Source organism: Cygnus olor, chromosome 6 (assembly GCF_009769625.2).
Source record: "Cygnus olor isolate bCygOlo1 chromosome 6, bCygOlo1.pri.v2, whole genome shotgun sequence".
In the NCBI taxonomy this organism is placed as follows: domain Eukaryota; kingdom Metazoa; phylum Chordata; class Aves; order Anseriformes; family Anatidae; genus Cygnus; species Cygnus olor.
In genome coordinates, this window is record NC_049174.1 from 20876069 (window position 1) to 20888795 (window position 12727).

General features: G+C 39.3%; 1 protein-coding gene and 1 long non-coding RNA gene across 4 annotated transcripts in view; one reads left to right on the top strand and one right to left on the bottom strand.

Moving 5' to 3' along the window:
* The first annotated feature begins 943 nt into the window (after positions 1-943).
* The window catches only part of LOC121072246 (sodium channel protein type 2 subunit alpha-like), a 72896-nt gene continuing 61112 nt past the window's right edge, over positions 944-12727 (top strand). For 2 of the 3 annotated variants that reach the window (XM_040561689.1, XM_040561692.1), the window contains exons 1-2: positions 944-1010; positions 1612-1728. The gene's annotated coding sequence lies outside the window, so the exon portion shown is untranslated. Of the gene's footprint in view, positions 1011-1611; positions 1729-2173; positions 2303-12727 lie in introns of those variants that run through there. The other variant, XM_040561690.1, reaches the window with a different exon arrangement.
* The window catches only part of LOC121072255, a 97942-nt gene continuing 92623 nt past the window's right edge, over positions 7409-12727 (bottom strand). Inside the window, exon 3 of the long non-coding RNA XR_005821093.1 lies at positions 7409-7713. This is a non-coding gene — a long non-coding RNA (uncharacterized LOC121072255). The remainder of the gene's footprint in view (positions 7714-12727) is intronic.

The following is a 12727-nucleotide window of genomic DNA, read 5'->3' on the forward strand; positions in this document are numbered from 1 at the left end:
GATGTATGGTTTGATTTTTAGGTGGTCCTGTGTGCAGCCAGGAGTTGGACTCGATGACCCTTGTGGGTTCCTTCGAATTTGGGATATCCTATGATTTGAGCATTCTAAGAAATGTATGGATTAGGAAGCAATATCCAGGTTGAACACGGAGTGGTGCTATGACATTAACTATTGCAATTCACTCTACTCCCTTAGAGACAGATTGATTGTACCACCTGATAAAGCCCCTCAGATTTCACATAGTGATTAGGTATTACAATTAGGATCCTAACACTTGTATGAAATAGTAGTAATGACTTTATTATTGTTACGGAGTATGACTAAGACTTGGTCTGTGTAAAGACAGGGACCAAATAAGTAGATTAGCTGTAGTCTGTTCTCATTGTCTGCATGCCTCTGGACTGAGGAGTTCCAGCCTAGGAATGAATGTAGACCCCATTGCAGCAGATGTTATAACAAGACATGAAAAACACCCCATCCGTGTGGGGTTGCTTTTGAATGACCTATTTCAATTTAATGTAACAAATGACTTCATATGGCATTCTGTGTTTTAAGGAAATCCATTGGTTCTGTAATATGTGGTGATTTTTAAAAGCACTGCCATTGTGAGCCAACTCCATAATCATCCCTATCTGAAATATCAGGCCTGTCTTGCCCCAAAGACAAACCTGACTATCCCAGTCACCCTGGATATGGAAATATTCTGGATTTCAACATAGCCAAGGTGTTCAGAAAGCAATTGTACAGCTGCACTACAATGCTAACTAAGATAGTGAGGAGAAGAAAAAAAGTGGAAACAAGATATTGTCATCCTATTCTCCCCCTCCCCACCTTTTTTTTTGTTTGTTTGTGTGCTTTGTTTTTTAACTTTCATTCGTTTTCCCTCTGAGAGAGAAGGAAAAAGAATAAAAAGACAATTATGTTCTTGCCTCTGATCTCTTGCAGTTGAACATTCAACATTAAATGCCTACGGAAAACCAAGGTGTTTTCTTCGTAGTTACCAAACACAGGTAAGATTGCCTCTGGTGCTACGTCACAGTTGCTTAGAATATGCATGGTTCAGAGCAGCCAGACTGAAGGTATCAAACACTGTTACTGTACCTTGCAGGGAATGCGTGGCTCAGTACAGAATGCAATTTTTAAGTGTTTGTTTTGTCTTAAATTGAGAGAATATTAGACACAATCTAGAAGTTGGCTTCTGACATTCAGTCAGGACAACGATGGATATTGTTTTAAGCAGGCTCTATGTGGCTGGGGGCTGGTATGAAATCTGACACAACCTGGGGAAATGCCCAGGTATGCCACAGAAATGTGATCAACATCTGTGCTAAAATGGTAGAAGTGAGGGCTCTTTAGCACCAGTTCCTCCTCACCATCATATGCCCATGCTTTGTCAGGATGATTGATGGATTGTGGGCAAGCAAATATGAGTGTAATAGACCCATCACATCTGCACATTTTCAAGTTCATGGTTGTGGTGTTTATGTATTTTTGCCAGTTCTCAAGAAGGGGAAGAGTTATTTTTAAGGAAGGTGATGGGACTTTGAATGCCTTCAGGTTATTACCACAGACAAAAAACTACAGAGTTAACTAATTTATCCGGTCTTCCAGATCAATAGAGGTCCTAAGAACATCAGATGGGGAATTGGTGCAGGTGGTACACCCAGGCCATAGCCAGAAACCTGCAGGAATATGAGCCACTGATGTTGAAGGTGCCAAGGAGCCCAGGTGGGTGGATAAGTTGAAATGTTTTGATTGTAGCTAGCTATCCATAATGGTTTTAGATACACGTTTTAAGAACTAGGGCTGTCGGGTCTTGCAGCCTAATGCTGTTCTGATGCCTACTTCCCCCTGAGGTCTGTATGGACCTGTTGTCTGGTGTCCATCACCGCGGTACCGGCGGCTGCCCAGCCGGGAAACTGCCGTGCGCCCAGCTCCGAGCACCCCCGGTGGCTGCTCCCCTTTCTTCCGCGGGCACCCCTGGTAGCCGGACGCTCCCCCATCCCCGGGTACCGGCCCTCTGCAGCCCACCCCCGTCCCCACAGAGGCCCGGCCGCGCCCCGGGGCCCCGCCCGGCCCCTCCCGCTGCGCCGCCGCCGCCAGGGGGCGCGGTGGTGGCGGGGCGCGGCCGCCTCCCTCCGCTGGCGGGGCCGGGCGAGGCTCCTGGGGCGGCGGCGGCTGCAGCGCGGAGCTGGGCGCTCGGGGCGAAGGGAGCCGAGGCGAGGCGAGGCGAGGCGAGGCGTGGACGGGACAGCGGCAGTCCCGCAGCATCGAGGCGGAGCGCACCTGTGGCATGGCAGAGGTGAGCAGCAGCTGTGGGGGGCTGCGCCCCGACTCCGTTCCTGGCTGCCGCTCGCGCATCCCTCGGACCCCTCCTGCTCTCGGCCCGCCGCTGGGGGCGGCTGGGGAGGGGGGTGAAGGGAGGCAGCCTCTTCGCCTTATCCCCTTGCCGTTTGATGGCTCTTCTGCTCCCCATCGCCGCGGCACTTGGCTTTCTCTTTTCTTTGCTCTCCCTCCCTCTCTCTTCCTTCCCTCTCCCTTTTATTTATTTATTTATTTTTATTTTATTTGGTATAAGCATCTGGGGAACTGTTTTACTCACTGATCTAATACTTTCTTAGTCTCCACCCTTAGGAGAGAAACCCCAGTGCGTCCCAAGTCACCTCTGAGGTCCCCTCTCAGGGTCTCCGAGGCAACAAAGAACATGTATTCTTCTTAATTTGCCATAAAAGATAGTTTGCAGCTGTGGGGATGGAGCAGGGTGAGCTCTGGGTGGGGGATCTTGCTCTTTGCCATCATGTCCCCTTGGTTGCTAGGCAGTGGTGGCCACGTTTGTGGAAAGATCGAAGAAGTGCGTGGCAGAGAGCAAGCGACAAGAAAAGCTACAACGAGCAACAGTATGTTGTAATGTCTGGCAGCCTTACTGGTGGGGAACCTGATGCACAGATTGCTCTTGTGCACCTTGTTACCTTAACTCTACACTTTCTGCATCCCATCATTTACTCCAGAGAGAGCGAGGTGGTTTTACTTATCTAAAATGTTTGGTCACGACTCCTATAGAAATGGTAGTTATTTAGAGACATGTGCTTTGTGCTTTCTGCATGAGTGGTACAGCTTCAGCCTTCAAGTGTCTTGCTAAGAAAATGAACGATGGAAGGAACCCTCGTACTAAAGTATATGATTGTTCATTGAACAGTCACGCAGGGAAAAGGCTTTCATCAAATAAATTAATTTCAATACACTTCTGTAAATAAGTAGATTCAGATTTTGCAATTTAGCTTGAGTATTTCTATCTATATTGTGTGTCTTTGTTAACAAATGTCTCATTTCTGGGATATGTTAAAAGACTTTTAATTTGAATGGGATGCAAAAAATCAAAGTTAAGTGGTGGAAGTGAAAATCTGATTTTTATCCCAGTTGAGCTTGTTTTAGAGCAAATATATGTGTGGGAGTTAGCAATAAAAACAAAACAGCAGAAAACCCTTAATACTTTGTAAGAGGAATTACTGTAATGAGGTGTTTGTCATTTGAAGTATAGTACAACAGCACTATTAAGCTGTGAATTTTCATATGGAAAGAAAGGCAATTCTGACGCAGCCATTTTCATGTCAGTAGTGGGGGGTTAATGTCCCATAGTTTCTATGTGGATTGAAAATTTACCTTTTTTTAGTTGTGCCTGATTGGTTGCAGTGTTGTTATCATCCAACAAGCTGTTGGACACAAATAGAAAAAAATCATCCTGTGTTGACTACAAGCTCTCTGGGAGAAACCCAGAGGCTCTTTGGCGGTCCTGGTGGAAAAGGGTGTGTCAGCAAGGGAAGGCAGAGCCCAGCTGCAGGCATCGCGCACAGAGGTTTGGAGCAGCTGGAGGTGGGCACCTTTGCCAAGGGCCAGGCTGGCCATCAGACAGACAGCGTGGTTTCAGGTCATCTTCACCCACCCTGTCACCTACGTATGTTAGGGATTTAAGAGAATAATCTCATTTAGGCTCTTGTTTTTTCTTCTTTCTTGTGTGTTTTTAAAAACACTATGGACTTTTTAAATGGTCTTTTGAAGGTGTATTTAATTTTAACATTATATGAACATTCACTTGATGAAAATGCAAGATTTGAGTAAGGCTAAGGCATTCACAGATACTCCTATATTATACCTAAGAGACACAAAAACAAGGGTTTCCCATTTCATTCTCAAAACATTATTCAGTGTTTGCAGCTGAAGTTCAGCAGAGAGGAATGGAAATTAGTGAAATGGATTGTATTGATTTTTAATTATACACATTAAAAGAAATGCAAAGTATAGATAAATAGTATGAGACGTGAACAAATTACTGGGTTTCTAAATTGATTTTGTTAATCTCAGGCTTTATTACCACCATTACAGTATTGATAGGAACAGTTTCCCCTTCAATATTTTATTTTAAAACTCATTTCTCTTGTTTGAGGAAAAGAGGGAGTTTTGACATAGTGTTGAACAGGTGATAAATACTTCGCTTTCTTTTATATAAGCATTTATTATTAATATATCCTTGCTACTAATAAGCAGTGATAGAATGAAAAAGACATTCCACCTTATTCTAGTGCAAGGAAACATTGTATCCCTGGGCCCAATCTGTTAAGCACATATGTCCTCATTTAATTTTTTATTGGGACATTAAGTTGGGTACCTAGTACAGCGTGTCCTCTGGGAGTGCATACGTGCATACAGTGCACAACCCACAGAGTGGAAACTGGTATAATTTAATTTTAAAGAAAATTTTTCCCTTCTCTTGAAATAAATTGCGCGCTCAGCCCAAGACAAGAACGTATTTATCAATAATAATCACAGATGTCATGCTCCTTAGAGACAGTTGAGTCATTCCCGATGTTGAGTGGTTGTGCTGGTTGAAACACCCAAGTCCAAAGCACATTGTTCTGTTACCAGGGGAGAATTTCCATTAATTATCTTGCTTCTCTTGTTAAGGCTTTTGTTATCATTAACTAGATTATTTCCAGATAGGAGATAAACCCTTTCTCACATGTCTAACTATAGGTTGTATATTGCTATGCTATGTAATAAGTTCAATACAAAGAAATTCAGAACAACGGAGAAGTTTAGGCAAAAAAAACAACATTTAGTTGTTGCATTCTGGAAAAAACAAACAAACAAAAAAACAGAACTTTGAAAGTATTTTCATATTTGAGCAGTAAAGTTTAATATAGTTATTTCATTAGAAGTCCTGTCAAAATTGGACTTCTTTGTTGAAAGTCATCCCATGAAATTTTCTTTCCTGGAGTTCAGTAATTTAAATAAGGGAAAAACAAGAACTGCTCTAGTGAGTCTCTTGGAGAGCATGCACTTTTGTGACATATCTGTGACATTTCAAACATCAGTCCCTTGTTTATCTATGCTTTCAGTTGATCCTCTTGGGTTATTTTTCTGTTGCTGGAATTATTGACATGTAGATCTAGTTTATTTTTTTCATTTAGCCTGAGCAGTGTCTTTTCAAGAAGGTGCTTTTTCATAACCATTATCCAACGTTATCCTGAACTTTTGGACAGAAAATTCTTGTTTAAAATCTCTCAATCATAGAGAGAGAAGTGTGCTCATGGAGAAGCACAGTGTCTGTGCCCTTGCTGTGTTGCCCACTTCTGCAGATGAGCTGGAGCACATATTCACTAGGAGCATCCAGGGGCAGGCAGTGCTGGGTGCCACAGCAGCATAGGAACTGGTACTGCTGCCTGGCATCCTTGCCAGGTTATAAATTTCTGATGCTGTTGATGCTGCACCCAAAGCAGCAGCAGGCAGGCTGTCTCTAGAAGTTTTGGTCTATCCTGCGGGTACTCCTGAGAGACCACCAAGTCTTGCTGCCTGAGTTCCTGGAAAAGGCAAGGCAAGACCTCTGCATTTGACTCACTGTTTGGCTTGTATCTGGACAATTCTGATTTACCATACTGGTTATCTTCATATGGAAATAAGTACATAATACGGTGAGAAGATACTAAGGAGAAAAAAAAAATGTTTCAACCAAATCTTGAAACCCACTTGGATCTTATAATAAGGTGCATCACTTCCTGATGCTGTTATAGATACTGACTTTGCTACAGTGCAGTCGCAAAGGTTTTTGTGTGTGTGTTAAGTGTGCTATTTGAAATCTGACTGTGCTCATAAATATATCTCCAGTTTCCCCAATGTATAATGCATGTCTAAGAATATTTACAACATCCTTGGGAAGTATTTTGCCTACATATTTTTTCTGTGTATAAATAATTTCTAAATAAGTAGATAGGCCATGAAAGGTTCTGTAAGGCTGTATTCTCTCCTTCCTACTGCATTTGCAGCCTTTGCCTTCTTTCTGTTAGTAATTCTTGAGCATCTCACGCCTCATCTTTCTTATCACAGCCCCCCTTGTGTCTCTCCACTTCCCTCCTCACTTACCAGCTGCTGCCTGGACCCACTTTGGTGATTGCTCTCCCAGGTTAAATAACATTGTGCAGCTCATAGGCTGACAGTTAGCTATGTGTGTAGAAAAAATGTTTGATATTTGATCAGATAGCAACCAGGAAGAAGCTTTTTGTTTCTAGTACCTACATGCTTAATTAGCATATGTATATAACAGATTTACCCTAGTTTTCACGTTTGTAGGTCTTAAAAAAATTAAATCTCAGCTTACTCTCAAGTTACTCAGTTGTGACCCAATACTTTGTTGATATCATGACCCTTAATTTCATCTAGGAAAAGATGTTTCAAGATTAGCGTGACACCTTCGAGGACTTAAAAAAAAAAAAAAAAAAAGAAAAAAAAAAGAAGTAAAATAAATGAGAATTGTTAAGTTTGTAGACCCTTGTAGTCATAAAAACTTAAATCTATTGTATGTCCTTCAAGCGATGTATGAATATACAGTTGTTTTTTTGTTTTTTCTTGTAAGACGAAGTCTGTCATGTGGAAGATGTGATATAAAGCTTTTATGATGCAGATACTTGTGGTTGATACTTAATGATGTTTCAGGGATGATATTTACTGATGTTGCAGTTTCTGTGGCTTAAAAAAGATTATTTTGATAATTAGATGTAATAAATTGAATGAAAGAAGAGTCCATTTGTCTGGTGCACAAAATAGCCATGATCACTTATTTTCTATTTCTTTCCTGCACTCTTCTTCCGTCTCCCGATCCCTAGAGGCATATTTTATTTTCATCTTGTTGCATTGTTGTCCTTTCACTAAATTCAAGCAGTGTTCTTTCCTCCTACATAGTGGTGATGTACTTCATGGATGATGAAAAGGAATTAAGTAACGACTTCCAGATGTTTTGCTGCACTAAGTAAACAGATACTTAGCAGATACTGTACTTGTGATGATGTACACTTATTAGCATAAGTATCTGTGTTTATTACTAATTAATCACTATTTCCCTGTTTAGGGATAACAGTTTGGTGCAGTGCTACAAAACCAAGAGTGTCTCGTTTTCTGCTGTAGAAAGTTGATTTAATTTTCAATAAAATCTTCAGACACTTGTTTTTTGAGAAGCTATATGTATAATCAAAACAGAGTACTTGTCTTGTGCTTCTCATCCCTCATATTGTGGACTTCAGAAAAAAAAATCCAGAGCCTTTCAGAAATACTGCTTTTCTAGATTGATGTGAATTGGATCTTGTTTGTGCACTTTCTGCTGCATAATGCTTTCTGTACTTTTTCTGGATTTCTTCAGTTGAACACAGAGCCAAATAGACCAGCAGCCTGCAAGACATAAACAATTGACTAATAGTTGAGAAAGGCATAGGGTGAAAGTTTTTCTGTTAATCTAAAACTGTTGATTTGACAACTCTAAGAAGGGAAATCATAGCAATTACTTAAAAGTGAAATAATACTGCATAGATATGCTGAACAATTTTCTCATCATTTTGCTGAGGGACAGATATACAAGGAGGGTGTTCTGTACTGGAACCACAGTAACTCTATTCTAGAAGTGAATCTCAAATTTTTCTATTGTAATACACTTTTTAGTGGTTTTGTTGTTGTTGGTGGTGTTTTTTTATAGCCTGTATACCTTTCAATTTGCTTTAGTTTTAAGAAAAATGTAAATAAGTAAATTACTTCTTTCTGGGGAGGGTGCTGTTGGTTTTTGTTTGTTTGTTTGTTTGTTTTTCCCAGAGAAAGGTTGACAATATATGGCAACTGAATCCCAGATGCAGGAAAAAAATCAGAAGGCAAATAGTATAACCATTTGTACACTTCAGAACAGCAACACCCATAGTTTTAAGCAAATACCGTCATTTCTAGGGTCAGGCACAGACATTCTGTATGTTTTATAGCAGTACTGATTTCTGAAGTTTTTACATTGTTTAAAACTTTAATTAAAAACTCTAGAAGCAGGACAAGAACCTGACAGGACACTAGTTTCTTCTCTGTTTGTACTTGTTGGTGCTAGGATTCTAGTACAGTACAAATGGAAATAATAAATGGAATAAATAATCTTTAAGTTTTTCTACTAAAAATCTGCCCCTGGTCACTCAGATTAGGAGAATGCCCCTCCCGCTTTGGAGGAATGGGCCAAATCACACTAGCTTGGTTCTCCGTAAGTAATTTGATATATGTAAATGTGCTTACTGGCAAATGAGAATTACGTGCTTGTAGGTATATTTTAGAAGCTCATGGCTGTTTAATTTTGGGGGGTTGAAAAATTCTCTGGTAACTGATTTTCCAAAAGTGATTCTTTTATATGTAGATATGTATATATAGAGAGAAATATTACTGCCTTTCTTCTAGTTTCTTAAGTAGTGTGATTCTTCTGGTTCTTTCTCAAATGTTGTAACATTCTGTTCATACTAGTTCTTTATTCACTTTTAATTTTAGAATGCTGAGCATGAATTTGAAGATACTCAGGAGCTTTTTTTTCTTAAGCTCATAGATCTGTTATTTTGCTAAGCTATAAAATATACACATCTAAGAGATTCAAGAAAGAGAGGGGAAAAGAACGCAGGCACAGACTAATAGTCTAGTCCCCTCTCCTGATGAGTAGTTCATTAAATTATTTATTCCTACTGTATGACTGGGGAGGAAGGAACATGGAAGGTTTTGCAGATGAGTGTCATTCCGCAGTGCTGATAAAGAACAGTGAATCTGGTGGTCTGGTCTGAAACAGCTGCTTTCTTTTTGTCTGAAGAAGAAAATGGTGGTGAATTAAGTTTAAAAAAAAAAAAAAGGGGGGGGGTGGGGTTAAATCCAAATGCTATGTTCTGTATAGTGTTGTGAGTGGGTTTTTTTTAGTAAATGTTTTTAGTGAATGTCTAACAATTCTGTTGTAATTATACTGTGGTTGTGCAATATAATGGCTGCTTTCTATAGCAATGTAGCACCTTGGGGCAAAGACTCCCTTGTTTCTAGGGAACTATGTACTACTGCAAGTGTATTAAGAAAATGTTCTTAGAATTGTATATTTCTATTATGAACAGCTTTTAAAACATTGTATTCATCTGCAAAGATTTCAAACACTGAAATAAAAGTGGCTCACTGCAACAAAAAAACTTGTGATTAAAGCTTTATGCATGGCAACCATGGATCACAGATTTGTTCATGTTGGAGCTTTATCAACCTCCTGCTCAGAGCTGCTCAGTGCTGAAGTCAAACCAGGTGGCCTAGAGCTTTGTCCAGCCAGATGTTAAAAACTTCCGAGGACAGAAGTTTCGTGTTCTTTCTGTGCAATCTCTTATGATGAGGTGAGAAAATGTTTAACTTGGTATCATTTATATATGATTTAATGTTTCACTGACAGAATGTGATTATTAAAATAACTTTATCCTTTGCACCCAAGCTAGAGTCAATTCAAATCACATCTATTTCTAATACATATAATCATGTGTGAAAAGTAGTTTCAGTAAAAAGATGATAATTTCTGTCTTCAGTTCTGCTCAGCAATGACGTAGCCAGCTGGTGGCAGATGGCTTAGGAGATGCTTCCATGTGAAGATCTGGGAAGATCTGGGAAGACAAAACAATTCCCCACGCATATTTTATTGATTTTGGAGATTGTGTATTTATTGGCATTAATTAAGATGCACACTTTCTAGATAGTACTTACTGTCTAATGCACCCAAATCTTGTTTTTTCGTCTGTTTGTCTGTTGGACAGCATCTAAACAACAACAAAAATGGATGTTTTGAGCTAATCTGCCTACCCTGTACCTTGTTCAGTGGCCAGTTTTCAGTTCAGGCTTTAGTAATTACCTGCTTACACTTAGAAGCTGCTCATTCAAAGTCGTTAATTCACTCTGGGTTCTTGCATGGAGTCATCTGTTGTGAGTTACTGCTGACCTCTTAGATTAGTAATCTCATCGTATCTCAAATTTGACTCCTAGTTTATTTTTCCAGCGGAGGCTGTTGATGAGCACTTTGACTTGGCTAGTATATCTTAGTTTTTCTTTGAAAGGTTAACATTGAGGAAGCCTGGCTTTCATCAGGGTAACTGAAATCTTTTGTGGGCAAATGATTCTCAAGTCTCACAACCATACCAAGTGCCCAGGTATGCTCAATTCAGAAGGCTTGTGGATCACTGGCTTTGAGGCAGGGGAGATTAGTGATTCCAAGCAAGAAGATGGTCCCGTGATTTGTGAGTAGGTATGATTGGCAGACGCTTTTTCTATGGCATTTCTCTTCTAGCAAGTGGCACACATCATGTGAATCTGCCTAGTGTGCACTGTTTGTTTTTTTTTTTTATGTACAGCTGATGCAATAATTGCAAATATTTTGATTTTTTTTCAAAATTTGTCAAGATAAAAGTCATTAAAACAACTGTCTTCTTGCATTGACTTGCAAGGTGAAGCATGTTTGGGAAAATACGGATATCTCATAATAATACTAGGTGAAAAAAAAATCTTTAAAATTAATTTTATGTTGTCAATGAATAGAAGAGTATATTGCACCAAAACACTGTATTTATCTTTGCCTACAGATTTTGATGAAATAGCTCATAGAAATTAATCTTTTTCTCATTGCCTTTCAAGAATCTTTTATACTTAATTGCTGAAATTTCTGTTTCTCACTGCCTATAGTAGTGACATCCTTTAAATTAGACTTTGATCCATATAAATTGGTTTCAGAATACAGTTCCCTGGTTTGATTGTAGTAGTAATTAATGTTTCATTAATAGTTATCAGTAATTTCAATATTTGTTAACCTCTCAGTACTGGTGTCTTTTATTACTGCCTTCTACTCATACGTAAGCTTGCAATTGATATCAGCCAGTGCATCCTTGACTTTGAAATGTGAAGGAGAAAATTTTCAGTGCAAAGTAAATGATTATGAATTTAAATTCCTTCAGATCTGGATTTCCTTTTTCATTCAACAGGTTCTGTTGTTTGATTTTAGAGAATACTGCCATGTCTTTTTATTTGTTCATCCTTTTCCCTGCAGGTGCAAGGGTAGCATAACTTTGAGGTTTTGTTTTTAAAATAACTTGATCTAATTGAGCTCATTTTGTGTTGTCCATAATTGTTTATGCAAACTAGAAGGGGAATAATTTTTCAAAAGCAAGTAATTAAGAAAAGTGAATTAAACCAGGAGATGTGTTTCCAAGTTTCCTTCAAAGCCTTCGTTTTTGTGGGGTTTGTATAGTTTTCTGTGGTGGAGAAAGATTTCCTGTTTTATTCCTGTTGATTGGATGCACTTTCAGATAAATTCTAACGCAAGGCTGTCTCAGAATACAGAGTCAAGTAAAATAGAAAGCCAAGTAGGGAAAAAAGGGATGAGGGAGGACAAATCCTTCAGAAAATATAAAGATTTGGAGTCAAGCCCCAGAGAAAACTATTGCCAAGGCTACCTTGCAGGTTCCGTTGTTCTGTTCTGATCATATGAATGACTGAAAATGGCTGATACAGAGTAAGTGAATTAACATTGCTTACAGTAAAGGCTTGGTGGTCATAGGGAAAAAGCTTATTTCAAAAGAAAACAAACAAAAAAACAAAAACAAGAACAACAAAAAACGCTATATTCCTTAAGAAAAGTGAGTAAAACAGTGGGAGGGTAACAAATGCAGGGCTTATTTGCTTGTGAAACACCTATCGTTATCATCCTAGCCTCACCAGGACATTTAAACACTTCAAATTCAATAAACCTGTTTTCCAGGTTTCTTTTCCAATCTTTCCTTCTATGTTTCTTTAATATTTTTATTATTTGGAAGTTTTTGTATGAACTGTTCTACAGGCTTGGGAAATGAATAATACTTGTACTTACTTATTTCCCAAATACATCTACATTTGAATGTTTATTAAGGGTTGCAGCATATGTAAACAGATTTTTTACTATTTTAGTGGGTAAGAGGAAAGAAAAAGGGCAACTGAGGTTGCCAGATAAGTTTTTTAATTCATTCCATCCTTTTTAAGAATCATGTTGTCATGATTATGCAGGTTTTGGTGGCAGTCACTGTTGTGTTACCTCTGGGTGGGACATGGGGGAAGCCAGCAGCTTCGGCTGGTCCAGCTCCTGCATTCTGGCCTTACATGGGAGGCAGAGTAGTAGGTTAGTATGCTGTTGTCAGTGGAACCGATTCACACATCTGCTTTAGTCTTGGTCTCTCTTCTGTGATTTTCTATCATGGTGTTAAGTGTTCTAGCATGTTTTCTCATTCCTTCTCGTGCTGTCCTGCTCATTGGTAGCTCCTCAAGCAGTTAGTGAACTTTGCCAATGTGCTTGATGGCTCCAAAATCTCCTGTAGCATCACAGCACTGCATTTTAGGCTGTTGAACTGAATAATTGGTA